Source organism: Callithrix jacchus, chromosome 3 (assembly GCF_049354715.1).
Source record: "Callithrix jacchus isolate 240 chromosome 3, calJac240_pri, whole genome shotgun sequence".
Taxonomy (NCBI): Eukaryota; Metazoa; Chordata; class Mammalia; order Primates; family Cebidae; genus Callithrix; species Callithrix jacchus.
Window position 1 is genome coordinate 3,845,097 of NC_133504.1, and position 11,865 is coordinate 3,856,961.

General features: G+C 40.3%; 1 pseudogene; it reads left to right on the plus strand.

The window, feature by feature from the left end:
• Nucleotides 1-4,267: 4,267 nt before the first annotated feature.
• On the plus strand, nucleotides 4,268-5,522 carry LOC100390751 (dnaJ homolog subfamily A member 1 pseudogene; annotated as a pseudogene).
• Nucleotides 5,523-11,865: the final 6,343 nt, after the last annotated feature.

Genomic DNA, 11,865 nt, shown 5'->3' on the forward strand with positions numbered 1-11,865 from the left:
TACTAAGATGAGAATATGAGTGGAGGGATGGCTGCTGATCCCAAAGAGTGGGCCAGACAGGCCCATTACCGCAGCCCCGAGGCACAGCAGCAAGAGGAGGCTTTGGACCACTTCCAGAGTGGGAGTGATGCTGAGCCCTGTGAGCGAGCATGAGGATGAGGTGCCTGTTTGAGATCCAGTTGCTACTTCTCTTCCATGATGAAGGGCTCACCTTCTGTGTCCGCCTCTTCCTCCCCACAGCCCCACCCAGCAACCACTTTAGCATTTGCAGCGAGGTGGATTTGTTAGCTTCTTGGAAAGCAGTTTGGAGATTTCTCAAAGATTTTAAAACAGACCTACCATCTGACCCAGCAACCCCATTACTGGGTATACATCCAAAAGAAAAATGGTTCTACCAAAAAGACACATGCATTTGCATGTTACTCACAGCACTACTCACAATAGCAAAGACATGAAATCAACTTACGTTCCCATTAGTGATGGACTAGATAAAGAAAATGCAGTATGCATATACCATGGCATACTATGCAGACATAGAAAAGAACACAATCGCGCCCTTTGCAGCAACATGGATGCAGCTGGAGGCCATTATTCTAAGTGAATTCATGCAGAAACAGGAAAGCAAATACCACAGGCTCTTGCTTGGAAGTGGGAGCTAAACTTTGGGTACTGAGGGATACAGAGAGGGCAACAATAGACACTGGGAACTATCTGACAGGAGAGGGAGGAAGGGGGACCAAGGCTGAAAAAGTATCTATTGGGTACTACGCTCAGTACCTGGGTGATGGGGTCAGTTGTTCACCAAACCTGCAACTCATGCAACACCTGCACATACTCCTGCCGTAAAGCTGCACATGCCCTCCCTGAATCCAAAATAAAAGTTGAAATAAAAAATAAAAATCTTGTGGAGTGATACTAACTCTACACAAACAATCTGCAAATGTACAGCTGAGTTCTACACAGTCAATGAACTTCATAGACTTACATATAATCCCACAACAACCTAATGTTGGTTCAAATGTACAAGTCAAGAGTGGAGAATTGTTCTATTTTCTTTTTCTTTAAGATCAAAAAGTTTCATCATGTCAAATTATAGAGGAATAGCTGGCATGAGCTGGCATGAGAAGGGTTTAAAATTTCTTCTTGAGCTGGGCACGATGGCTCACACTTGTAATCCCAGCACTTTGGGAAGTCAAGGAGGGCAGATCACGTGAGGTCAGGAGTTCAAAACTAGCCTGATCAACATGGTGAAAAGTCCCTACTAAAAATGCAAAAATTAGCTGTGTGTGGTGCTGTGCACCTGTAATCCCAGCTACTTGGGAGGCTGAGGCAGGATAATCACTTGAACCCAGGAGGTGGAGGTTGCAGTGAGCCCAGATCATGCCACTGCACTCCAGCCTGGGCAACAGAGCAAGACTCCATCTCAAAAACAAAAATGTGTCTTCTTGGAGGTATACATAAAATGTTATTCCAGATTTTAAAACAGAAAATAAGAAAAAAAATGGAATGCATATTGTGTCCCATTTGCTGTAATTGTTGAATATTTAAAATTTCTTTTAGTTTTAGAATAACAATGTCATTTGAATCACTTTTGTGTAAGAATCGGCCAAGGTGGGTGGATCACAAGGACAAGAGATGGAGATCATCCTGGCTAACATGGTGAAACTCCGTCTCTACTAAAAATACAAAAATTAATTGGGCATGGTGGCGTGCACTTGTAGTCCCAGCTACTTGGGAGGCTGAGGCAGGAGAGTCGCTTGAACCTGGGAGGCGGAGGTTGCAGTGAATCAAGATCATACCACTGCACTCCAGCCTGGCGACAGAGTGAAACTCTGTCTCAAAATAAATAAAAAAGAATTTTGTTTTAGCTCTTCAAATAGTTGAGAAGAAACTAATTCTAGTTAATATATTTGTATAATTTATCCCAAGATATATCAGATCATTTCCGTCATAATTTTACACACCAGTTATTTAGAAATATCAATATGGCGATAGTTTAAAATGCGTAAACAGTAAGATCATATAACTCATGTTACACAGAACAGAGTTAATGAGCCATAAACCTATCTTACATGAAAGTGTTAGCTTTGGATGGGTCTTATACATAATTTGTAACTTCAGTGATATGATCTTTCTTTTGCCTTTTACCGTATGATAGAGTTGTATGAAATATAAATTATTGTTTTCATTTACTGTGCATGTTGAAGAATTACATTTTATAAAATCCCTTGGGATCTTACTATTTTGCCAGACAGTATAGCAGGTTATAAAAGATCATTCTAAGAACAGCTCAAACTTCTTAGGCATCAACACTAATGCCCTGACAGCAAATTAGAAAGAAGCTGGCAAACTGGCATGTTACCCACCAAGCTTGGGTATTTTCACGAGGCATACAACACACAATGCAATTAAAGAATGTTATTTTCTTTCCCAGGATACTCTTCCTTGTTTTAGAAACATAAAGAACATAGTTTCTAGGATTTTTGTCAGGCTAAAACAAAAACAAACAATGGTAAGTCTGATTTCTTGGATATTTTAATTAAAGTAGAAGTTAGGTTCTTGAAAAAAATACTTTAACTTCAAACTTGGAAAAATAGACTCTAAACCCATATATATGTTACCTTGTTATTCTTTATTTTGGTGTACTTTTCATGTTTCTACATTTTTGCGTTAATAAAGTTTGTCTTCATAAGTACTTTTCAGAATTGAAGTTTTTTCTGCGTTAAACTAGAATCATTAATATAACAATTTCTGGTGACTACATAATACAGGATATAAACTGTATTTGTTTTAGTAATTTGTTCTTCCATCTGACTTAAAGAATTTGCATGAAAATATTTATCACCACAAAATATGAAATAAAAATCATGCTCTTTATACTGAGTTAAGCTACAAGAATAAACAAAGTTTGGTCCTACAGGAAAATGTATACTTTTTCTTTACAGAAGGTAGATTTGTCTCCAATAAACCTGATCTCAATACATAGATATACATGAAGTGACTAACTTATATTTTCTTTTCCTGGTATTAAAAAAAAAAAAAAGCAGCACATTTATCTCATTGTTTTTGTTTTCTCTTACTCCTTCCTTTTTTTTTCAATTAAGGTATTACTGACACCTAAGAAACTGCAGGTATTAAAAGCATAAAATTTGGTTAAGTTTTGCCACGTGATTAAACCCGTACCCATTACTACAATCAAGAAAGCGAGCAGACTCAGCTCATGCTTTTACAATAAAATAAGATTTTATAACATTTTTTTATGGTGCATTAGCTCTCACATCTATAGTACATTGTAAACATGCAGGGAGTGTGGAGTCAAACATCATTATACATTTCATCCCAGGTGTCCTGCCTGCCACCTTCTCACCCATAAACTCAAGACTGCATTTATCTCTATTTTAAATCTTGGAGGAACCAACCATCTGCTCATTTTCTGAAGATCCAGGCAGGTCCTCTACTTAATGCCGTCCTTACATAATGTACTTCTTGGGTAACACTAATCAGCAGAAAAAAAGTGAAGTTGGTTAGAGAAAATAAACATCTCATTGACTGGAAATCCAATAATGTATGTCATCTTTTTTTGTCACATTGTTTTCCTTATGTAGAAACACTGACAATAGAAGGAACAAACTATGTGTTGCAGTTTCTTATCTTTAAAAATTTCTCCTGAATTTCATGGGAAAAGAATAAGGCTAACAGAGGCAGGCCAACTGTCTGTATGGAAAATTTTACTTACCAAGGAATTATTTTATCATAACATTAATACTAGTGAACATCAAACACATTACTTTATATTATTTTTTTATTTTTTATTTTTTTTTTATTTTTTGAGACAGAGTTTCGCTCTTGCTACCCAGGCTGGAGTGCAATGGCGCGATCTCGGCTCACCGCAACCTCCGCCTCCTGGGTTCAGGCAATTCTCCTGCCTCAGCCTCCTGAGTAGCTGGGATTACAGGCACGCGCCACCATGCCCAGCTAATTTTTTGTATTTTTAGTAGAGATGGGGTTTCACCATGTTGACCAGGATGGTCTCGAGCTCTTGACCTTGTGATCCACCTGCCTCGGCCTCCCAAAGTGCTGGGATTACAGGCTTGAGCCACCGCACCCAGCCTACTTTATATTATTAAAAAAAAAAAAAAAAAAAAAAAAAAAAAGGAAGTTTCCAGAACGCTCGGTGAGAGGCGGAGGAGCGGGAGCTGCCTGAACTGCGCGCAGCTCCGCGCTCCTTCCCGCCCCTCACACCCCGACCTCAGCCGGCTCACCGAAGATGGTGAAAGAAACCACTTACTGCGATGTTTTGGGAGTCAAACCCAATGCTACTCAGGAAGAACTGAAAAAGGCTTATGGGAAACTGGCCTTGAAGTACCATCCTGATAAGAATCCGAATGAAGGAGAGAAGTTTAAACAGATTTCTCAAGCTTGCGAAGTTCTCTCTGACGCAAAGAAAAGGGAATTATATGACAAAGGAGGAGAGCAGGCAAAGAGGGCGGAGCAGGTGGCGGTTTTGGCTCCCCCATGGACATCTTTGGTGTGTTTTCTGGAGGAGCAGGAAGGATGCAGAGAGATAGGAGAGGTAAGAATGTTGTACAGCCGCTCTCGGTAACCCTAGAAGCCTTATATGATGGTGCCACAAGAAAACGGGCTCTGCAAAAGGATGTGATTTGTGACAAATGCGAAGGTAGAGAAGGTAAGAAAGGAGCAGTACAGCGCTGTCCCAATTGCCGAGGTGCTGAAGGCAAATAAGAATTCATCAGATAGGACCTGGAATGGTTCAGCAAAGTCAGTCTGTGTGCATGGAGTGCCAGGGCCATGCGGAGCGGATCAGTCCTAAAGATAGATGTAAAAGCTGCAATGGGAGGAAGACAGGTCCAGAGAAGAAGATTCTAGAAGTTCATATTGACAAAGGCATGAAAGATGGCCAGAAGGTAACATTCCATGGTGAAGGAGACCAAGAACCAGGACTGGAGCCAGGAGATATAATCATTGTGTTAGATCAGAAGGACCAGGCTGTTTTTACTCGACGAGGAGAAGACCTTTTCAAGTGTATGGACATACAGCTGGTTGAAGCACCGTGTGGCTTCTAAAAGCCAATATCCAATCTTGACAACTGAACCATAGTCATCACCTCTCATCCAGGTCTGATTGTCAAGCATGGAGATATCAAGTGCGTACTAAATGAAGGCATGCCAGTTTATCGTACACCATATGAAAAGGGTCTCCTAATCATCGAAATTAAGGTCAACTTTCCTGAGAATGGCTTTCTCTCTCCTGATAAACTGTCTTTGCTAGAAAAACTCCTACCGGAGAGGAAGGAAGTGGAAGAGACTGATGAGATGGATCAAGTAGAACTGGTGGACTTTGATCCAAATCAGGAAAGACAGCGCCATTGCAATGGAGAAGCATATGAGGATGATCACCCCAGAGGTGGCGTTCAGTGTCAGACCTCTTAATGGGCCAGTGAATAACTCACTGCTGGCATTTTATGTGCAGTAGTGAATGAGTAAGGACTGTAATCATAATGTGCTCACTACTTGCTCTGTTTTAATAAACGAGAGTAGTGTTTTTAAAAGTTAAATGATATTAAAGTAATCCTGTAACATACCTAAAGAACACCCTCCTGTATGACACATGCAAATCACTTCTCCATGTAAAGGTCTTTTCACCTTAATTTCTGCGTTGCCCAGCTCTGAAGTCACTACTTGGGCTTATCATGGTCCACAGACAAGGAGGGGGCAAATATAAACTTTACTCAATGAGGAGAAGGAAATAATATAAACTTTTTTGTTTTAATAAACGAGAGTAGTGTTTTTAAAAGTTAAATGAAGAATAAAGGCAAATATAAAAGCTCTGACTTTGCCCTGTATGTATGATGACTTCAGCATGCAAAATGAAGTTTAATACCTGTAGAAACTAGTTTACACAGAAGTTCCCCTAGCACTTCTAGTTCAAACCTTGTAATTGACTTCAGCTATGTACGTGGACAAGCTTAGACTGAAATGCTAGGTATATGTATTGGCTTCAGTGTACGAACCTTCATTGTTAAGCTGTGAAAGTAAAACTCACTGGCAATAAGAAAAAAAAGTTGTAGAGAAGTGTTGGTCTGTATAGTTCTTGTATTAAGTGGGATTCATTGTAATGCCTCTGAATTTATTCTATTGCCTCAACTGTTACTTGAAGATGGCATAATATATAATTTATCCTGTGGTATCAGTGATAAAAATGATACCTTTCTGTAGGAGGGGTTTATCATCATATGCTGCTGCTTGAAGGCTTGCACTTCCAAAATTGTTTCTTTCTGCCTTGCCGCCCATATATATATATATCCATATATATCTTGACCAGTCCTGGTTATTTGCCCCCTCCTTGTCTGTGGACCATGATAAGCCCAAGTAGTGACTTCACAGCTGGGCAATGCAGAAATTAAGGTGAAAAGACCTTTACATGGAGAAGTGATTTGCATGTGTCATACAGGAGGGTGTTCTTTAGGTATGTTACAGGATTACTTTAAACCATTTGACTTACGCTCCAAGGTAACCGATGTTGGTAGTATAGCAAATTATGATGAATAGCTTAATTGTATGTTTAAAAGTCTCATATGCTCACATGCTTAAATCTGGGTATCAGAATTTAAGCAAGTCTTGAAATGTGTTGTCTCCTTAATATACTAATTACAAAGCATCTCAAAAAAAAAACACATTATTTTATATTATGCATAGCAGGTGATGTAATGAGACTTCTACTGAATCTGGAAGCAAAAGACCTGTGACTCAGTCTAATTTTTACTGTCTATGTAACCGTGGGCAAGTTCTTTATTTCTCAGGGGTTCAACTTCTTCATTTGTAAAATGAGGTGGACGAACTACAGAAGCGATTAACGGGTCTTTTTGTGAAGGGCTACATAGATGATATTTTTACTTCCTAGACCATGTGGTCTCATTTGCAACTGCTCTGCCTTGCCATTGTAGGGCGAAAGCAGCCATAGACAACATTTAAACAAATGCGTGAATACACATGAGAATGGCTGTGTTACAATAAGAGTTTATTTACAAAAACAGGCAATGGGAGGCAGTTTGCTGACTAGATTCCTAAAATTCCTTTCAGCTATAAATTCTGGTTATTTCATAAAGAATATGGCTTATTTTTCTAGTATTGAAAGTTGGCATAAAATTATATCACTAACAAAGGCCCCAAGAGGTGACTTAGTTTCTCTATCTACTTCAGGCAGAATTACACTTAAATTACCAATCATCTGCTACTAGTAAAAGGATGAATGTTGCTTTACTGTTTTCAATGAAGTCACTATATACCAGGTAACATATCTGAAGCTGGTGCAAGGCTATGGGAATACCTTTAATGGCTTTAGATTGAACATCTTGCCATATTAAAAACCGACTTTACACATGACAGAAGATAGAAGAATGATACATCGTTTTTTCATTATTCTTAAAGCTTCAAATCCTAGGAAATCATTCTTCCCCCAATAGATCTAAATATTATAAAATTTTTCTTCCATACAAAGAAGTTGTCATAATTTTTTTCAGATATGAAATAGAGATGAATAGATCAAGAAACACAGCTCTGTCAGCCCTTCAATCTCTTCAATATTTATCTTTCTATAGAGGTTATTTTATGAGCTTTATAAACAAAACATAAAAAGTGCTTTAGATGATGTAGTAGAGATTTCACAGCAAAAACTACTGGAATAATCTAATTTTTCAAAAAATAACATTTATGATCATCGTTGCTTCAGGGTTTCAAAATCATTGATATAACTGTTTTAATTCAAATTAGCTTACAATTGCATTATATGACATAGTAGAGCAACTAAAGTTAGCATGAAAATTTACTTCTCTATTTTCTGCCTCTAAATACAAATAATGATTTTTTAGCTACCTTCTGGAAATGGTTTAATTTTTTAAAATTGTCTCTAGTACTTATTATATATTATCATTCTTATATCAATTGGATAAATACATGCATAAAGACACATTAAAACTCGAGAAAGACAAATGTTTCTTAAGATTAGCACTTACATTGACTTTAGGCCCCCAAATATTTGTATAGGCCATAATAAGACTGAGAAAAAATAGCTGCTGGAAACCGTTCCCATTTTCTTCTTCAAAATCTTTCTTTAAATGTCCATTCTGTGATGAGAACACATGGAAACATGGAGCGTGGGGGAACAACGCACACTGGGGCCCACTGGGAGTGTGAGGGAAAGTATCACGAAGACTAGCTAACGAATGCCGGGCTTCATACTGAGGTGATGGGACGGGCTGTATGGCAAACCACATGGCACACACTTACCTATGTGACAAACCTGCACATCCTACACGTGCGCCCTGAGCTTCATACTGAGGTGATGGGCTGTGTGGGAAACCACATGGCACACATTTACCTATGTGACAAACCTGCACATCCTACACGTGCGCCCTGAGCTTCATACTGAGGTGATGGGCTGTGTGGGAAACCACATGGCACACACTTACCTATGTGACAAACCTGCACATCCTACACGTGCGCCCTGAGCTTCATACTGAGGTGATGGGCTGTGTGGGAAACCACATGGCACACACTTACCTATGTGACAAACCTGCACATCCTACACATGCGCCCTGAGCTTCATACCGAGGTGATGGGACGGGCTGTGTGGCAAACCACATGGCACACACTTACCTATGTGACAAACCTGCACATCCTACACGTGCGCCCTGAGCTTCATACCGAGGTGATGGGACGGGCTGTGTGGCAAACCACATGGCACACACTTACCTATGTGACAAACCTGCACATCCTACACATGAGCCCCTGAGCTTAAGATAACTGAAGAAAAAAAAGTGATCATTCTCCTAATGTGACACTCAAAAATCACCAGCTTGTTTTAACTAATTTATGAAGCTTTGCTTAAGTTAGCAGTAAGTCCTCCTAGGGCTGGAAAAATACCTATTTTCTAGACCCCCACATTGTTAGCACCTGTAAAATATGTAGCCCATCTAGGTGCTGTATAAAGCCGACTGGCTTAGCTGAAACATGACATGGTCTTTTTCACCACCACCAACCAACTTGTATCCTGCTTACTATGTGCCATACAGTGTGCCAGACAGATGATTTACAATCAGACATCAAAACTACAGATGGGCTTTTTCTTTTTCTTCCAACTTTTAATTTTGTTTAGGTTGTTCCAATGTACAGAAAAGTTGTCGGAATATTACAATGAACACCTCTGCATCTTGCATCTAGACTCACTCATTTTTAGCGTGTTTCCGTTGTATACCTCTTTCTATGTTAACTATGCATCTTGCATATGAGCTACTTTCACTCAGGCTTTGAGCATTAACTGTGACCATCGCTGTGCTTTATGCCTGGTAATTCAGTATGTATTTATCAAGGACTATTGTTCTCACATGTTTAATACAACATCAGATTTAGAAAATTGAACATGGACACAAACATTACCTAACAAGAGTCCACAATCAAATATCTAATTGTCTTAATGACGTCCTTGGGAATATTTTGTCTTCCTAATCCAGGATTCAATCCACAATCATACATTGTTATCATGATCCTATAGTCTTATTTTCATTTTTGCTTTTTTTGAGATGGAGTCTCGATCTGTTGCCAGGCTGGAGTGCAGTGGCATGATCTCGGCTCACTGCAACCCCAGCCTCCTGGGTTTAAGTGATTCTCTTGCCTCAGCCTCCCAAGTAGCTGGGACTACAGGCATATGCCATCGTGCCCAGCTAGTTATTGTATTTTTAGTAGAGACAGGCTTTCACCATGTTGGCCAGGATGGTCTCAATCTCTTGACCTTGTGATCCGCCTGCCTTGACCTCCTCAAGTGCTGAGATTACAGGTGTGAGCCACTGCACCTGCCCAGATCCTACAGTATTTTTTTTTTTTTTTTTGAGACAGTCACCAGGCGCCAGGCTGGAGTGCAGTGGTGCAATCTTGGCTCACTGCAACCTCCACCTCCCTGGTTCAAGCAATTCTCCTGCCTCAGCCTCCGAAGTAGCTGGGACTACAGGCGTGTACCACCACACCCAGCTAATTTTTGTATTTTTAGTACAGATGGAGTTTCACCATGTTGGCCAGGATGGTCTCCATCTCTTGACCTCGTGGTCCACCCACCTTGGCCTCCTAAAGTACTAGGATTAGAGGCGTGAGCCCTGCGCCCGGCCCCTATAGTATTCTTTAACCTGGAATAGCTCCTCAGTCACTCTCTTTTATGACATTGATATTTCAAAGAGTATTAAAAGCAGTTTTACAGAATGTGACTTTCTCTCCGTTTAAGTGTGTTTCCTCTTAATAACTAATAATAATTAGATTCGGATATTCCTTTCTTCCCTCTCTCCCTCCTTCCATCATTTCTTTATTGCCCCCAGTTTTTTGGCAGAAATGCAAAAAAAAAGGCTATGTCTTCCTCATTGCATGAACAGGAGGCACATGATATCAGTTTGATCTACTAAGAGTTTTCTTTTGATTAAAACAGTGTCTATCAGTTTTCTTCAGTGTAAAAGGTAATTTTTCCATTTGCAGCTAATGAGAAATCTCTGGCAAAATGCCTTATTCTCTAACAAATGTTCCTTCAGTGGTTTTAGTATACTTTGATGGTTCTTGCCTAAATCAGGCATTAGTATGATGACAAAAAGGCAACTTGCTAAATCTATCAATTTTTCACATTTATTTATTGGCATTTTGTTCTAAAGAACTATTCTTCATTCATTTATGTGTTTATTATATCAATATGGACTCAGGAATTCTCTTTTACAATTCTATATGTTATAATACAGTGCTGTCATCATTAATTTTGATGTTCAAATTGTTCCAACCTTGTTCTTTAGAAATCCTTTCAAATTGACATCTATGTTCTTTTGATGTCTTCATCAGTTTTTTAAAAGCCATTTGTTGTAGCAGGGGCTACATACAGAGAAATGTAAAAATCCTAAATACACACATCAAAATATTACACAAAGTAAATGTACTCCTGATGTCTTGAGATCTTTTGGGTGTTGCTTCACCAACCAGAAACCTCTGTGGCTGGTGACACCCTCTGCCTGAGTATTTCTCAGGCCCTCTGGGTTTATTCTGCCCACTCAGCCAAGCAGGCTGCCCTTGGCTCATGCTACTGGCCCAGATCACACACTTGCCAAGGGTGAGCCAGGTGCAGAGCAGCGAGGGGTATGTGAGTGAGCGAACGTGGGGTCCGGCTGGCACAGGTGCTGGCTCCATGTGAATCTGCAGCTGGACTAGTCATACCCCATGTGATTTCTGCTGTGGACACCGACATCTGGATGAGAGGAACATGGTAGAACCTGGAAGCTTGGAGATGCCAGGAACTGCAGAGCCCCAAAGAGAGCGTCACAGTCTGGCTTGGGAAACCCCTAGTCTGGGCTCCCCGAAGGGCTGCAGCTCTTCTCTCCTTTTCATTGCTGCAACAAGGCAAGTGGGAAGTGGGGGGGAGCATGTTTCAGCCCTGTTTGTATTACAGTTCTTTCAGTCTTGCCATAGTGGTCCTGAGTTGTCGTCCCATGTCCAGGAAGAATGAGGTACACAGACAACTGGAGGGTGAGAAAACAGAGAAGAGCTCCGTTGAGCTCTCAGTAGACTTGAAGTGGGTAGCTCCTTTCCACAGCAGGTCATCTGACAAGTGTCCAGCTCTCACTGGAGAGGAGGTTTACAGTGGGTAGTTCTTTTCAACAGCCAGTAGCCCCAATGTCTGTTTGAATCTGGCTGAGTCCAGGGACTTTATGTGCTCAAAAGGGAGGAAATGTGTGCTGATTGGTCCATGAATGGCCACAGGTGGCCCAGAAAAAACACCATATGTTCTTACTCCTGTCCACAGACTCCACCTGGAAGTGGCAGCTTG